The sequence below is a fragment of the Pteropus medius genome, unplaced genomic scaffold (genome assembly GCF_902729225.1).
Source record: "Pteropus medius unplaced genomic scaffold, Ma_sr-lr_union100, whole genome shotgun sequence".
Classification (NCBI taxonomy): Eukaryota; Metazoa; Chordata; class Mammalia; order Chiroptera; family Pteropodidae; genus Pteropus; species Pteropus medius.
The window spans coordinates 13780825-13798621 of record NW_024352787.1 but is presented as its reverse complement, the minus strand read 5'-3'; the positions used below and the strand labels follow the sequence as shown (position 1 = coordinate 13798621).

At 36.2% G+C, this 17797-nt stretch overlaps 1 protein-coding gene and 1 pseudogene across 3 annotated transcripts in view; one reads left to right on the top strand and one right to left on the bottom strand.

The window, feature by feature from the left end:
- COG5 (component of oligomeric golgi complex 5) overlaps positions 1 to 17797 on the top strand; it is a 290007-nt gene that overhangs the window by 77641 nt on the left and 194569 nt on the right. The gene's annotated exons all lie outside the window — the stretch shown is intronic.
- On the bottom strand, positions 11140 to 11257 carry LOC120591953 (uncharacterized; annotated as a pseudogene).

Sequence of the window (17797 nt, the reverse complement as noted above, 5' to 3'; positions counted from 1 at the left end):
CTGTTGGCATGTTTGCTTTGGCTTCTTGTCCATATTATTAGAACCTCTGCCCCTGGTTTTCTGGCTTATTGTTCTGACTGCATTATCTTCCTCTCTGCATCCTTAAATATTATGGATTTGGTTGATGTTTTTCTCTTCTGTTCCCATCAAAGAATTACACAAACAGTCATGTTTGTGCTTTTTCCCCTCCACATTGGTTTCTCTTTTCGGTTGCTTCATTTTCTTCACATAATTCTCTTATTGCAGAACCAAATGCATTTCTGTGTCCTGAAACCAAGTCAATTGATGAACTAGATTATATATTTAACAAAGCTATGGCAAGTACCCTCTTCTGTCTGTTATGAGTCTTGTGCTCTGGTAGGAGATTTAACTGAATGGCTGTTTATGTAGTGGACTGTTATTGAAATTAGATAAACACAATGCTTTTGTAAGAAGACTGCTGTCCTTTATGTAGAGCCAGAGAATGACAGAGTTTCACTATCACTTAGTAATCTCCACAGTACTACTTTGGGCATCCATTTTGGAAAATGGATGCATTTTAAGCATTTACTAATAACAGTTTAAGGCTATGTTCACTGGTGACTTTTTGCTAGCAAAATACAACAGTATATTTTCGGTTAACTCTTCTGCTACCTCTAGTCGCCATGTAGGGGTATACTGTGTACAAAAAGTCCTGGTAGTATCTACTAAAAGTTCTGTGATTTTGGTTAGTATTACAGAAGCTTTATGGATCAATATGAAGAAAAGTGACATCTTCACAATAGTGAGTCTTTCAATTTATGGATAAAATATTTCCATTATTTTTAGGCTGCCTTTGATTTACTTTTTCAATGTTTTATAACATTTAGCTTATAGGTCCTGCAGATAATTTTGTTACATCTGTACGTAATCATTTTATTTGTTTAGTGCTATTTGAGGTAGTACCTATTTTTTAAAAACAAAATTCCAATAATTTATTTTTAGTATATAGAGATACCTTTTTTTAAAATATTGACATAATGTTCTACAACTTTACTAAACTCATATATTAGTCTTGGGAACTTTTTTGTGAATACCATAGTCTTTTCTTTTTTTCTTTTAAAAAATTTTCTACAATGTCTAAATTTATTTATTTATTTTTTTGTTTTTACTATACCTTTTTAATTTATTTTTTATTATGGTGGTTAACAAAATCTAGTAAGTTTCAGGCATACAATTTAACAGTAAGGCATGCATATATATCTATATTGCATTATTTCATGGTCATTTCTATCTAGATAATATCTTCTGCAAACAGAGACAGTTTACTTCGGTCATTTCTATCTAGATAATATCTTCTGCAAACAGAGACAGTTTACTTCTTCTTGAACTATATGTGACTTTTATATCTTTGCTGGGCTTTTTGTATTGCCTAAGACCTCTAGTATTAGATTTGATTGGAGTGTGTTGGGAGAAGCAAACTGCCATGGGCCCTGAGCATCCCTGAATGTCCCAGGGCATGCTTGGTATTGCTGAATATGCTAAAAATGCAAAGACCTTACTTTTCTTTACCTGGTCCATTTCTCAGGGTTGTGTTTGAAGTTGGCAACCTTGAGGGATACAGTAATGACTCCCCAGGCAAAGAGCAGACTTGCTTCTGCTTATTATAAAAATGAGAAATTTTTCTAAGCTTAGCGTTGTTCAGCTGTGATGCAAACCCACTATATACAGAGTATCCATCTAGGTCCCTCTGCCAGGGGTCACTGAGATGATCCTCATACTGCTTACTGTGTCATGGGTAATAAAGTCCTTTGCCTCGGACCCAGGCATCTCATGGCTTCTTCAAGCACCCATGAACAGAAAAGCATAGCTTTGTAGCTTGCAAGTAAGGTAAAATCCTAGACCCTTTATGGTTTTTGACAGTTTTGGCAACAAGGCCGTGGTGTTGACAGAAACATGACTTTCTACAGGAGACCTTGTGGGCCAGTTTAAGGATAATGAAATCCAATAGCAAATGATCTTGTTTAAGTGGCAGGCTAGTAGATTCCATTCCTATTTAACCTGTTAATGAATTTTTAGAAGGTAAGCAGTGAGAAGTAGAATTAAACGAAGCTGCCTGAATAATGCTTTTGGTCATTGCTCCCTCTCTAAAATAGAGGAAGAAAGAATGTTATTATATCAATGAGGTAGCAAGCCTCTGGGCCCTAGGCAAAAGGCAGTAAGTATGGCCGTTGCTGTTGAATCAAGAGCTCCCTAGAGCTAAAATAAAAGGTGTCAGCAATGAGGATATACAGAGCTTTGGTGAGACTGAGTACACTATAAGCTCATTTGTTGAATCCAGGTAGGCAACCACTTGAAATGGAATGTAAATGGCAAAGTCTGGCTTATTGATGCAGAGCTAACCTTTCTCTCTGTGCCCTCTGATTCCTTGCTCCCCCTCTACTTTAACCTCAACTGCTTAAGATAAAAGCCAAGTATGGTAGGGAACCTCAAGGAGGGGGATGGATTCAAACTTCTATAGCTCTGTTGCATAGAGGTGCCCAAGTACCATCCAACCAGGCCCTGCAGAGAGAAAGCACAGTAAGTGGCATGGGAGGCTGAAGGCATTGCAGAATGCAGGGCGGAGCTGTAGCAGCTTGCACAAGGGCAAATTAAGGGCCCCTACGCGCAAATGCTTGCAGGAGTTTGGAGCTAATGAGGGTAGAAGCAGCACCAGCCCTGGGGTGAGGACCAAGCAGAAAAGCCTCCGCTGCCTCAGCCCTCCTCTGCAGGTTGGCCTTCTCCACTACTGCCCTGTACTCTCCATGCTCCTGGTCAGAAAGTAATGTCATCTTCTGGCAACTATGGCTATAGTCCTTTCTCGGTTTGTGTTCTGCAGAGGAAAAATCATTTCAAGAAAAGCTGAAGTGTGGTTAAAGTCTCTGGACCTATTATTCAGTGTACTGTGGTTCTGGCTTCCTCTGCCAAATGCATATTTTGGTGTTGACGTTTACATGCGTATACTGTGAATGCTTATAAGTCCACAGATTCTCCAATTCATGGGCTGCTGTGGATCTTCTCAGATAATCTAGCGGGAACAATGTATCATCCCAAGAGGAAAGAAAAAATCACAGTAGTAGTTTTGACTTCATGGCTGCTAAAGTACTGAGGCCACCTGCCTGACCCAGCCACCAAGTGCACCTTTTGAAAAGGCCTACTGCTAAAGTGTTGTTAAAACGAAACACCTAACCCATAGAAGCCTTGTGACTCTAGCCCGCTGTCACCATTTTGGAGTAGGTTAACCTGTACGTGACTACTAACAAGAGCCCAGTGGACTTGGCCGATCAAATCAAATGGTTCAGGTCATCTGGCCTGGCCTTAGTGTCATTGTGGTTTTGCATGAAGGGGTGGGAGTGACCCCTTCTGGGGAAAACCTTTTTTCACTCCACCACCTGAAGCAAAAGCACTGGCTAAATGGGGCCCTTAATTCACAGAAATTTCTGTTAAGTACTTGATAGTTCAGCCAAGGTCAAAATTGATGGTATTTATTGTGCTGCTGTAGCCATTCAACCTCAGGGTCAGCTACAGAAACCAGAGTAGATGTCACCAGACTACTCCATTCTCGTAGCTCCCCTTCGTTAACATTGGTATATTTTACTGATACTTAGGCTGTTGCCAGTCGCCTAGCCTTCAGGTGTGCCACTTGGAAGACCTGTAGATTGAAAACATCTCTCTTTGGGCCTGCAAACTATGGAAACAAATTGTAGCTATCAGTTATAGTTGGGTCACTTAAGCTTGTACTTCTCAGATCACTGCCATTTCTACCTGGATTCATTATTGTATTGGATATGAAAACATGTCAACCTCATAGACTGTGCAACACTGGGTTTTCAACAGTGTCCTGAGGGTGATAGGGTTTGTTGCACTTCCCTCGGTGGTTTTAGGCTTTTCTTCCCTTTTATTAGAGAGAGTAGAAAGGATCCAGGCTGAACTTCATGCCTTTCTCTCAGTGACTGCTGTTCTCCTCCAAACCTGCACCAGGAGGGATGCTTTCTCTGGCCTCTTACTCTGCACCTAGTCTTTTTGGGCATACCTGGTGAGGTCTGTGAAGAACCTGTGAATGGATATGCCTTTCATTTGTGTTTGTGGCCTCAGTGGATTCTCTGTTTTATCACTAGTACACCACTCAGCCTTAAGCAATTCTTTAACAATTATAGCTGAATTATTCTTATTGGTGTCCAGTATTGTCTTCCTGGTACTCAAGTGCTTATGTCCCATTTGTCCTTTAAGGCACCTCTTTTTTTTTTTTTGAGTTTGGGTTGTTCGGTTACCCTATAACTTCAACTCTCCCAGAAGCTATTTACCATGATAATAAATTAATTTCATGACCCTGTTTGGTCATGATTGATTACCCTTTTAAATACTGTATAATTTTATTTGCAGTTATTTTGGTAAAGTCTTTAGCCTAGCCTGCATGTTCAGAAGAAATACGGGTCTGTCATTTTCTTTTTTGGTAATGTATGTCTGTTTTGGAATCAGAACAACGTTGGATTCATAAAAGGAATTGAAAAATGTTTTCTCTTCCTCTAGTTTTGAAACAGTTTGTGTAACATCAGTACTAGTCCTTTCTTAAATGTTTGATAGAATTCAATAGAGAAGACATATTTTCTGTTTTTCTGCATCTGTTTTGCTGATAAACATCTTTCAAATAATTTGTTTATACCACTTAATTTGCCAAATATATTGACATCTGTTGGTTTTTAACAAATCATTATATTTTAATATATGTAGGATCAGTACTGGTATCTTCCCTTTTAATACTTACATTAGAAATTAGTATCTGTTTTTCTTGGTCAGTTTGCCTAGAGTTCTGTCACTTTTACTAATCTTTTCAAGTAACCAGCTTTTGGTTTCATTGTTCTTAATGAACAATGTTCTTATTGTTTTTTATTGATTTTTTTGCTCTTACTTTTAGTATTTCCTTCCTTTTACTACTTTGGCGAAAGTGTCTTTAATAGATTTTAATGTCTTTTTATCCATCATGTGGTTAGTATGGCTTTACTTAAATCACACGAATTTGATTATGTTTTATTTTATCAAACTCAAGTCAGTTTTTTCTCTAATTTCCCTTTTACTTTTTGCTATCATATGGGTTATTTAAAAGTGTATTTTCAATTTCTAAATATTTGGTGATTTTTCTTTTTTTTTCAAATTTAATTTCATACAGTCAGAGAAGATACTTTGTACAATTTCAGTTTTTAACAACTTGTTTAGATTTATTTAATGGCCCAGAATATAGTTTGTGTTGGTGAATTTTCCATGTACTCTTAAAAATAGTTTTTTTTCTCATTGTTGGGTATAGTGTTCTCTAAATGTCAAATAGGTTAAGTTGATCGATATAGTATTGTTCGTTTAATTCCTGTCACTTTACTGATATTCTGTTTGTTTTATTACCTTTCTACTGAAAGAGGAATTATGAAGTCACAATTATAATTCTGGATTTGTCTATTTCTTCTTTTACTTTTTCCAGTTTTTGCATTATGAATTTTTTTGGGAGCATGCACATTTCAGAGTGTTATAAAATATGTCTTTAACCTTAATAATATTTTGTGTTCTGATGTCTGCTTTGTTTTATATCAATGTAGTTTGTTTTGATAGGAATTACATTATATATATTTTCTTGATCTTTTATTTTTAACTTTTCTGTGTCTTTATTTTTAAGTTGTGTTTTCTGTAGATAGTAGTTTGTTTTTGTTTTGTTTTAATTCTGATTTCTGTGTTTTAATTGGACTACAGATCATTTACATTTAACATGATTTTCCATATGGTATAGGTTAAGTCTTTCACTTTGCATTTGTTTCGACTGTATTATTCTTTGTTCATTTTTCTTCTTTTTCTATCTTTTGGTATGAATAATCTTTACTATTCATTTTTTACTATTCCATACAAAATTGAATAGTAAAAATAGAATAATAATAATTACTACTTTTAGTAATTAATGAATAAATAAAATGCAAATGACAGTTTGAGACAAAATGGATGGATCTTGAGATAATCATGCTAAAAGAAATAAGCCAGACAGAAAAAGTTGAAAACCATATGATAGCACTTATATGTTGGATATAAATCTTAAAGCAACAAACAAACATGACAAACAAACAGAGACTTATGGACAGGGACAGTAGACTAGTGGTTACCGGATAATAGCGGGGGAATGGGGAGGTAGATAGGGTAAAACAGGTTAAATACGTGGTGACAGAAAGAAATCTATGAGCAGTAAACACATAATGTGATACACACACACACACAACACACACACACACACACACACAACACGACTTACTGTTGAATTGAACACTTGAAACTTATTGTATTTCGTTAATCAATGTCACCATAAAAAAAAGATCAGGAAAAAAATAAAATGCAATAGTAATAAATAAAATGAAATAGTAAATAGTCTATCAACTTATTAACTCTTAGTTTTCTTATTTTAGTATGTGTTTCAGGTTTTATAATATACATATACTTATAAACATCAGAATAGATCATTATTATTTTTGTTTTTAAATAGCCAATTCTTTTAAATAAATTTTAAAGATAGGGGTGGTTCCATAGTATAGTGGTTATTTAGCACATCTGCTTTACACACAGAAGGTCCTGGGTTCACAGCCCAGGTGGAGCCACAGACCATAACCTGGGTGCACCAGGCCTCGGGTCGGCCAGGCCCCCAGGTGTGCCAGGTCCCCAGGTGCATGCTGCGAGCATGTGGGAGGAGACGCTCCGCCTTCAGAGATCCAGTTCTTAAGGGGAAATGGCAACATCCATAGGTCAGGGGTGGAAGTGGGGGGGAGGGATTTAAGAGGGGGAAAAATTTTAGAGATAAATTTGATATTTATGTACATATTTAAAATTTCTGATACTTTCTGTCTTCGTGTATATCAGAGATTCTTCCTTTAATCTGCAGAATTTTGACTTGTTTTCATACTGCAAACTTCTGGCAACAAATTCTTTTTGCTTTTGTCAAAAATGTGTTCCATGTGTCTTTATCTTTGACTTATTTTTCTTAATATAGAGAATTATATTGACTTTTATTATTTAAAAATTGTTTTCTGGCATGCATCATTTCTGACAAAAGTCAGTGATCATTCTTTTTTTCTTATTATGTGAGGTGTCTTTGTTCTCTCTGGCCATTTTAAGATTTTTTTAAAAATTTCATTGTTCATAGTTTAAATATGACTATTTTCTAACTACCAAATTGTACTTCTTAATTCCTTTACTCCTCACCTTCCTCCCATCTGGCAATCATCAGATTGTTCTCTGTATCTATGTGTTTCATTTGCTTGTTTATATTATTTTTTTGATTTCACATGTAAGTAAAATTATATATATATATATATATTTTTATGTTTGACTTATTTCACTTAGCATAACACCCTCTAGGTCCATCCATGTTGTTGCAAACAGTAAAATTTCAGGTTTTTTAAGGCCAAGTAATATTCCATTGTATATATATACTACTTCTTTTTTATCTAATTGTCTGTTGATGGGCACTTAGCTTGCTTCCATATGGCTATTATAAATGATGCTGCAATGAAAATAGGGATGCGTATATCATTTTGAATTAGTGTTTTAGATTCAGATTAATACCAAGAAGTGGAATTACTGGGTCATATGGTAGTTACTGGTTTCCATAGTGGCTGCACCAATTTGCAGTCCCACCAACAGTGCACAGGGTTCCGTTTTTTCCACATCCTCATCATCGCTTGTTGTTCGTTGACTTATCGATGTGGCCATTCTGACAGGTGAGAGGTGATATCTCATTGTGGTCTTACTTTCCATTTCTCTGATAATTAGTGATGTTGAGCATCTTTTCATATGTCTTTTGCCATCTGTATGTCCTCCTTGGAGAAATGACTCTTCAGGTCCTCTGCCCATTTTATAATTGGATTGTTTTTTTTTTTTAGTGTTGAGCTGTATGAGTTCTTTGTAAATTTTGAATAATAACCTCTATTTGCATGTATCATTGGTGAATATTTTCTCCTAATCAGTACGTTGTATGTTGTCTTTTCCTTTTGTTGTTGTATTCACTTGCTGTGCAAAATCTTTTTAGTTTGACACAGTCTCATTTATTTTTTCTTTTGTTTAACTTGCCGGAGGAGACATATCCAAAAAAAATATTACTAAGAGTCTGCCATTTGCGACGACATGGATGCACCTTGAGATAATCATGTTAAGTGAAATAAGCCATATAGAAAAAGTTGAAAACCACATGATATCACTTATTGGTGGGATATAAACCTAAAAGCAACAAACAAACAGGACAGAGTCTCATGGACATGGACAGTAGACTGGCCAGTGGTTACCAGAGGGAGTGGGGAGCGGGGAGGTAGATGAGGTAAAAGAGGTCAAATATATGGTGACAGAAAGATATCTAACTATGGGCGGTGAACACACAATGCAATATATATATGCCTTATTGTTGAATTATACACCTGAAAATTACTGGATTTTGTTAACCAATGTCACCATAATAAAAAAAGTAAATAAATTATTTAATTTAAAAAATATTGCTAAGAGTGACGTCAGAGTTTGCTGCCTATGCATTCTTCTAGGAGTTTTATTGTTTCAGGTCCTACTTTTAAGTCTTTAATCATTTTGAGTTTATTCTTATAAATGGTGTAAGAAGGTGGTCTAGTTTCTTTCTTTTTTTTCTTCTTATATCTGTCCAGTTTTCCCAACACCACTTATTAAATAGACTGTCCTCATCCCAATGTTATTCTTGCCTCCTTTGTCCTAGATTTATTGACTATATAGGTGTGGGTTTATTTCCGGGCTCTCTGTTCTGTTCCATTGAGCTGTGTGTCTGTTTTTATGCCACCACCATGCTGTTTTGATTATGATATCCTTGTAGTACAGTTTGATATCAAGTAGCGTGATATCTCCAACTTTGTTCTTGTTTTTCAAGATTGCTGTGGCTATTTGGAGTGCTTTGGATTTTTATATACATTTTCAGATTATTTGTTCCAGTTCTGTGAAAAATGCCATTGGTGTTTTGATAGAGATTGTATGAAATTTGTAGATTGCTTTGGTTAGTATGGACATTTAAATGATGCTAATTCTTTCTATCCATGAGCATAGTATATGCTTCCATTTACTTGTACTTTCTTCAATGTCTTATAATTTTCTGAGTACAGGTGTTTTACCTCCTTGGTTAAATTTATTTCTAGGCTATTTTATTTTTTCATGCAATTGTACATGTGATTGCTTTATATATTTCTCTTTCCGATAGTTTGTTATTGGTGTATAAAAATGCAACTGATTTCTGAATATTAATTTTGTATCCTTTACTGAATTCATTTATCAGTTCTCACAGGTTTCTGGTGGAATCTTTAGGATTCTCTATATGTAGTATCATGTCATCTGCAAATAATGAGTTTTATTTCTTCCTTCCCAATTTGGATGCCTTTTATTTATTTCTCCTGTCTGATTGTTCTGGCTCTGACTTCCAGTATTATGTTGAATGAAAGTGTGAAATTGGACATACTTGTCTTGTTACTTTTCACTGTTGAGTATGATGTTAGCTGTAGGTTGTCAGAAATGCCTTTATTATATTGAGATATGTTCCCTTTATTTCTATTTTGCTGCAAGTCCCTTTATCACTTTTTGTAATACTGATTTGGTGGTGATGACTTTCTTTAGCTTTTTCTTCTCTGGGAAGCTCTTTATTTCCCCTTTAGTTCTAAATGATAACCTTGCTGGGTAGAATAATCTTGGTTGTTGGTCCTTTTTTCATCATTTTGAATATTTCATGCCAAGCCCTTCTGACCTATATAATTTCTGTTGAGAAGTCAACTGACAGTCTTATTGGAGCGCCCTTGTAGGTATCTAACTGCTTTCTCTTTTCTGCTTTTATGGTTTCTCTCTCTGTCTTTTACTTTTGGCATTTTAATTATGATGTGTCTTGGTGTGGGCCTCTTGGGTTAATCTTTTTTAGGAGACTTTGCTTTTTATGAAGTATGTGTCTGTTTCTTTCACCGGGTAAGGGAATTTTTCAGTCATTATATCTTCAAATAGATTTTCAATCTTTTCTCTCTCTTTTGTCCTTCTGGTACCTTTGTAATGTTAATGTTGTTATGATTATTGTAGTCCCAGAGGTTCCTTAAACTCTTCCTATTTTTTTTTATTTGAACCTTTTTTCTTTTTGTAGTTTTTATTGTGTTTTTCTACTACTTTGTCTTCCAATTCTTTGATAAGATCCTCTATTTCATCTAATCTGTTGTTGATTCCTTCTAGTGTCATCTTCATTTCAGTTATTGTATACTTCATTTCTGACTGGTTCTTTTTATGGTTTCTATGTATACTTTTTAATATTTTCTCTTTATTGAGGTTCTCACTGCGTTGATCCATTTTTCCCTTTTTTCCCTCTAGTTCCTTGAGCATCATTATAATCAATCTTTTAAGGTCTGTATCTGGTAGATTGCTTGCCTCTATTTTGTTGAGGTCTGTTTCTTGAGTTTTTTGTTTGTTTTTTTCTTTGGGACATGCTTTTTTTGACTCCTCATTTTGGCTGTTTCTCTGTGTTTGTTTCTATGTATTTGGTGGATCTGCTATATCTTCCTGTTTTGGAAGGATGGCCTTATGTAGTATGTGTCTTGTGGGGCTCAGTGTCGCAGCCTTTCTGGTCACCTGAGCCTGGTGTCCCAGAAGTGTCCTTTGTGTGGGTTTTTATCCTTTTCTGTTGTGGTTGAACGTTGATTGCTGTTGGCATGTCAGTGGGTGGGGTTGACCCTCAGGCTCTCTGGCTGTAAGTACTGGCCACAACTGCAGTGGTGGCTGGCTCATGGAGTGGGATTTGCCCTAGCAGGCTCTGATGCCTGCCAAGACCACCTTTGCTGTGTGTTGGTTGTGTAACTAATTTGGTGGTGCTCCGTTGTGGTCTGAAGCTAGCTACTAGGCGTGTTGGTTCTGGGGCCTCTTGGGAGGTGCTCCAATGAAGGCTGAGGTTAGCTACTGCCTGTGCCTGGTTCTTGGCCACTTGGTAGAAGGTAGAAAGTGATTCATTGTTGATAATTGCCTGTGCTGGTCCCAAAGGCACACAAGAGAGAGAGACCATGCTACAACCGGAGGCTGGCTGTGTACACTGAGGTGAGTCACTGCCTGCTAGGGGCCTGCAGAATTTGGAGGATTTTTTTTTTTTTCCAATGCCTATAGCACCTGGTATTCCTAAGTGGTCTCCCATCCAAGTACTAACCAGGCCTGACCTGCTTAGCTTCTGAGATCAGATGAGTTTGGGCACGTTCAGGGTGGCATGGCCATAGGCTGGAGGATTTTTAAGTAAGTTTGCAGCATGGGCTGTGACACAGCCTGTGAAAGAGTCAAGGGCGGTGCATGAGTTGAGTGGAACGGTGTCTCTGGGAGTCACTTGGATTGGGCGAGTGATGTTCACTAGGTTAATGCAGATGTAGATTTGGTGCCTGCTTCTCCCTGCAGGCTTTGTGCGGTAGGACTCAACACAGGAATAATGGTGGCTCTTGCCCTGGATCCACTCAATTCATTTTCTTAATATATGTCTCTGGCATCTTTCAAACTGCTGTCTATTCGATCGATCTTTCGGTGTTTGTGAGTGAGTGAGTTTGTGCGCAGGCCTTTTAAGTGGATACCTGGGTTTCTAGTAGCACTCCATTTCACCTGGAGGGAATCCCCAGTGTGTTGGGTGGGGCAGGGTCTCAAGAATTCACCAATTCTTCGTCTTGGTGTCTGCCTGCCCACCCCTGCTATGTTGGTGGGAGGGCTCCACACCAGGATAGTGGCAGCTCTCGCCCTGAAGCCACACAGTTCACTTTCTCCCCAAATGTCTCTGGCACCTTTTGAGCTGTTGTCCCTTTGTTGGAGCTTAGAGTGAGTGTGAGTGAGTCTGTGCATGGGTCCTTTAAGCAGACGTCTGGGTTTCCAGCAGTCCTCCTTTTCACTGGGAAGGGACAGAATCCCCATTGATTTTCACAGCCAGCTTCTGTGGGGACTCATCAGCATTGGAGCACTGAGTTGGGGATTTTGGTGTGGGGCTGGCACCCCTCGCTCTTCTTGGGGGAATCTCTGCAGCTGAGCTATCATTCTGGATTCTCTGGCTGTCACATGTGGGTGTAGGTCCAGCACATTTTGAGTCTCTACTTTTCCTACTGGTTTCCATGTGGCTTCTTTTTTATATCCTTAATTTTAGGAGTTCTGTTCAGCTAGTTTTCAGATGGTTCTCCGAGCTGAATGTTCGATAATGTAGTTGTAATTTTGATGTGGTCTTGAGGAGAGCACAGTGCTTACATTCTCTGCTGTTTTGACCATTAACAAACTTGATCCTTTTAAGGTTTGTTTCTAGGGTATGTTAGGGCAGCTTAAGAGGAACCTTCACTAAGACTAGTTTAGCTTTACCATTAAGGCATAATTCTTAACAGATCTATACTGAATGCCTTGTGTTCAATGGTGTCTTTCATTTTGGCTTTCCAAGTTGGAATATCTTACAGTACTCTCTCTCTGGGCTCTCAGAGTTGATCAGTTTGCAGGCTTTTTGGTAGTTCTTTGCCTGGCCTAATTGAGTCTCACTGTACGTATTTATAATTTAATACTCCTTTGAAGACTCAAAAACCCCTAAATAGAAATTTCTGGAACTGTTTCTCTGTTTAACTTATTTTACTTTTTTTTGGTTTGTTTGTTATTTTGACTTGCCTTATTTCCCAGCTCCTTCAGCCTTCCTTAATTCAAATTTGTTCTTTCAACTCATCTAGACCATTATGCTGTGCTGGGGTTTTCCCTTACGTTTTAAGGGAAAGTATATTTAGGCAAAAAGCCTAAATAATCATAGAGCTCACTTCATTTGTTTTTCAGGGATCACAGTCTTGCACTTCCTGTTGTCTAGTATCTGAAAATAATAGTTTCATAAATTTTATCCAGTTTCCTAGTTGCTAAGGTAAAGTAAGTCCTATACCAATTACTTTGTTAGCTTGGAAGGAGAAGTTCCAAATTCGTTTTCAAAACTTAATTTCTTTTAGCAATTAATAATGCACTTACCTTGTGACATTTCTTTTACTACTGTCTTAGTTATTAAAATCTTTGATTGTTTTACTTTCTATACTTTATTTCCTATGTTATGGTCTAATAAAAGGTTGGTAATATTTTGTATCATGTAATTAAGATTCTTTGCATTTGAAATCTTTGCCCTGGATAATTTACTTTCATAATTGCTTCAATCAGTTTGTCCTCCTTTTGGGGAAAAAGATAATACTGCTGGAGAAAAGATCATACAGCTATGCAAGTTGATGCCTTTGCAGATTTGTCTTCTAATTTCTCAGCATTTCCCCCTTTTTATTATATAGACTAGAGATTGCCGGACTTTTTCTGCAAAGGGCCACATAGTAAATACGTTAGGCTTTGTTGACTACTTTCAGTCTGTGTCACATATTCTTCTTTGTTTTATTTTTTAACTCTTTAAAAACCATACTTACCTTGAATGTTTGGCCCGTGGACCTTAGTTTAATCAACCTTGACATAGACCACCAAAGCTTTGTTTCAGGAATCTTCCCCCCTCTCTCATTTTTATCAGAAGACCTTACTTCTTACATCATTGAAAAAGTAGAGGTACAAAAAATAAGAAGTACAAGTACAAGTACTTGCAGTTATAAGTCTTGGAGATGTAATGTACAGCATGGGGAATAGAGTCAAAAACATCGTAATAACTATGTGTGATGATAGTTACTAGACTCATTGTGGTGATCACTTTGTAAAGACTATTAATGTTGAATCATATGTCGTACACATGAAACTAATATAATACTGTATGTTGATTATAATTTAAAATAAATTATTAAAAATAAATATTGTTAAAGAGGAAAAAGAAAGAAAAAAAATAAGAGGCTTGAACTTTGTTAACTTCTTGCTTCCTGTGTATCCCATAGAAGAGCCTATCTAGATCTTCTGTTATTTGTCCACCTTTCATTCTGTATCAAGTGCAGATGTATATATAACCATTCATTTAAGTCTAAACCTGCTCTGTGGATTTCTGCTTTCGTTCTCTTCAAAGTTCACTTACACCTTGTTCTTAAGCAAATTACAAATGGAAAAAGAATTGCTTTTAAACTGTAGTAATGTACATAGGTATAAGGTGTTTTTATGATGCATTTTCATTTCTGAGTTGATCTTGGCCACATTTTTCTTCATTTCATAAATTAATAGCCGCCCCCCCCCCCACCACTGTCCCGCCGCCGGTGGCAACCTAATAAGACTAATGAATTAGAACATCTCAAGCAAAATGTTCTATGGTAGGGAATGATCTAGTTCTCTAAAAGCAAATCAGAATTTAAAAAAAATTTAGGAATTATACTAGCTCTAGGTACATTATGTTGCAGGCATCACCTCACAAATCTGCCAACGCATGTCCTTTCTGAGCTTCAACACAGCTGCTGTCCCAATAGTCTCTCTTCTCTCTTCTCCTTGATAGTGATTTGCATTGGTGTTTTGGGTTATGATGGGGAAGGAAAAAATACAAAATAATCCCTTTCTTATTTTTCTTATGATATTATGGGTTTAAAAAAAGCAGTAATGTGAGTCAAGTAGCAGAGACTTTTTTCTGGATCGTTCTCATACTAAGAAACACGAAGGACATTCACTATTTTAAATATACATGAGTTCATTTATACAAAAAAGAAACTTCAAAGAATAAGATTACTTGTAAAGAAAAACACATTAAAAAACTACATGTTCTTACAACAATTTGTTCTATCCCCCCCAATAACACAGTTATTCCTCCCCCGCTCCCCACACAACAGATTTGTAATATAAGAATAGAATCATGGTGCAGCCTGCAACTCCCGGAGGTAAAACACGCAGTACTAGACTTCCATCTGTAGATTTTACTTTTCAGATGTCATGTCATTTTCTGAGTTAAATTCAAATTTGAAATCATTTTAAGCTTTCAAAGACTGTATTTATGTTAAGTTGTTCTCTTAAGTGGCTATATCATGGAGTAGTTATTTATATTCTGTTAAGACTAAATTTTTTTTAGGTGCAGTTATTTTTTCATTAATCTTTTGCAATCATATATACTACAACTTGGCAATGCTTTGTGTCTTGAATTTTAACTGTTTGCTTTTGTCTTATTTGACTAGTTTTGTAATGGTCTTTTACTCTTGAATTTTCTTGTCCCTCCCACTTTTTGATGGCCACACAATGACTTTATCAACGAATGTTTTCTCTGTTTGAGTCAGTTTCTAAGATTAGTTGTGAATTGGATATTTTAGATATATAAATATAACTCAAAATTATTCAGAGTTGAAGAGAGGTACTCTGAATGACCTGGAAGGATTCAGAATACAATAATTTAATATCTTTAAATGTATGTTTGACATTATGCTTAGATTTGAGAGTTTTGAGCCTCAAATAACGAAACTGTGTCAGTATCATAATAGCTGTGTTAAATATTTAAATTTGTTTAATCAGATGAACTCATATTAGTGGAATCAAAATTCGTACTGTGCTATTCTCTTTTTTTGAACATGTGGTCTAATAAAGATATTTCAGGTAAGTTAAAAATACAATTGTTTTCACTAGCTTTGTAAAAGTACAAGTGTTATGATGACTTATGTTACCTGAGAAATTTCTCTGTGAAAACATTAGATTTAACATTTTAGGTTTCGACTGTTTTACACTTGTCTTGGAAGATTCATTGATTTATAGTGATTTATTTATTTGCTGAGACAAGAGTATGAAACACATGGTGTTGCTGATGTTCAGGGAGTCATTTAGCTAATATGTGAGCTTAGTCCTGCCCAGTTTCCCAGTCCCATCCTGATTAGTTCTCTGTAGTTCTCAGAATGTTTATTAATGATACTGCACGCAGTATCTCTTGTAAGAGTTCTTGTACTTTCAACTATTATGTAGTGAAAATATGACTGTTATTCAGGAGGTTATTTTAAATAATATCATAATCACCATAGGAAAGTCTGATGACTTGCTAGTCATTGAACAAATATTTATTCAGTAATTCTGTGTGTCAGATGGTAGGTAAGATGCTAGTGAAACGATGATCATTAATGAGTTTATAGTTTAGTGAGAGAGACAGACAAATAAATACACAGTGATGGTAGAGTAAGTGCAGTACTTAGGGTCAAGTAGAGGTGCTGTGAAATCATAAGAGGTACACTATTCTGGAGGGAAATGATCAGGAAAAGTTTCCAGAGAAAGTAGGTAAACTGAGATATGAATGATATTCAGATATTAGATTAAGGGAATGGCTGCTGGCCTAGATTGCTGAAGGTATACCAGACAAAAGAAACAGCCTTTCCCAGAAGGAGTCAGAGTTAGAAGACAAGGGAAGAGGACAGGTAAATGTTGAGAGAGAGAGCCAGATAGTAAATTGCCATGCAAGCCATTTTAGAGAATTTTAACTTTTACAAGGGTTCAATGATGACTCCAGTAAAGGCCTTTAAGTAAGAGTAATGTGATCAGATTTGCATTTTAGAAAGATCACTCTGACAGCACTATCAAATAGTTTGGCAAGTTGAGAGCATAGTTAGAGACACAGAAACCTAGTATGTTAAGCAAGAATTGAGGTGGTAAGAATTATTGGAGTATTGAGGATGGGGCAAAATAATAAGACCTATTTTAAGGAGACACAGAAGCAGTGAGATTTGGTGAAAGGAGTAGGACTACCTTGACCAGTTAAGTGGATAGTAGGGCTACTCGCCAAGATAGCTCTTAGGAGGAATTGTGAGGGATGATTATAAGTGTCTGTTGGAATGTATTGAATTTGAGGTGCTTGTTGGACATCCAAGTGTAGGTATCTAATAGGGAAGTGTATATGTGGATTTGAAGAGAAATTCCAGGAGAAGAAAAGGGGCAGGAAATGTAATTCTGAGAGTCGCCACATGTAGATGGTGATTGAATATAAAGAGATATGGAGTTGGATCTCCTACAGGGAGTGGAAATAGGAATGACCCCTGAGAAACTATAATATGTAGTGGCTGGTTACAGGAAGAGAAGACCACAGAGACAACAGAGAGGCAATAAGTGGAGAGGCGTGAGGGTATAGCAGGTGGAAGCTAAGAAAAGAGTGTTTTGAGGCTAGAGTAGTCAACATTGTTAGATACTGCAGAAACTTCAAATGAGGTTGAAAAATGGCCTTAGGATTTAGTTAAAAAAAAAAAAAAGCAAAATAGTTGGTGACTTCAGCAAGCACAGGCATTGAGATCAAGTAAATACCGGTATAAGCACATTTTTCATATGACCCTTTCAATGAGAAGTTATTTTGGTTGTCAAGTGCAGTTAGAAAGCATTTCATGTTTCTTTGAGAATGGTGGAAAGTGTATCAGTAAGAATGAAATAAATTTGTAGAAAATTATTTTTGAAGATTTTATAAGTATAATAAAAATGTGATTCTTGAAATGTTATAACTTGAAACTTTAGATTATAAAAGTGAAAGAGAATTATGTATCATAAATATAGCTTTGATTTGAAATAACTGGGATTTAATCTAAACTCTACGAATTACTAGGAGTTTCATTTTATAGATAATATGTGGTTATTGACAGAATTTCATGAGATAAAAATATATGAAAAAACATTTATCTTAATGACCGACATGTGCATGTGTGTATATAAGTTTGTGATATATTGAACACCTTATGTATAACTATATATACTGGTTAATAATTTCAGGGCACTTTTCCTCTTGATATGTGTATTGGTATTCTGTTGTTGTATAATTAATTATGCCCAAAGTTAAAAGTTTAAAACAACAAGCATTTATTAAATCACATTGTTTCTGAGGGTGTGGTAGGCAGAATAATAATAGCCCCATAAGATGTTCATGTCATAT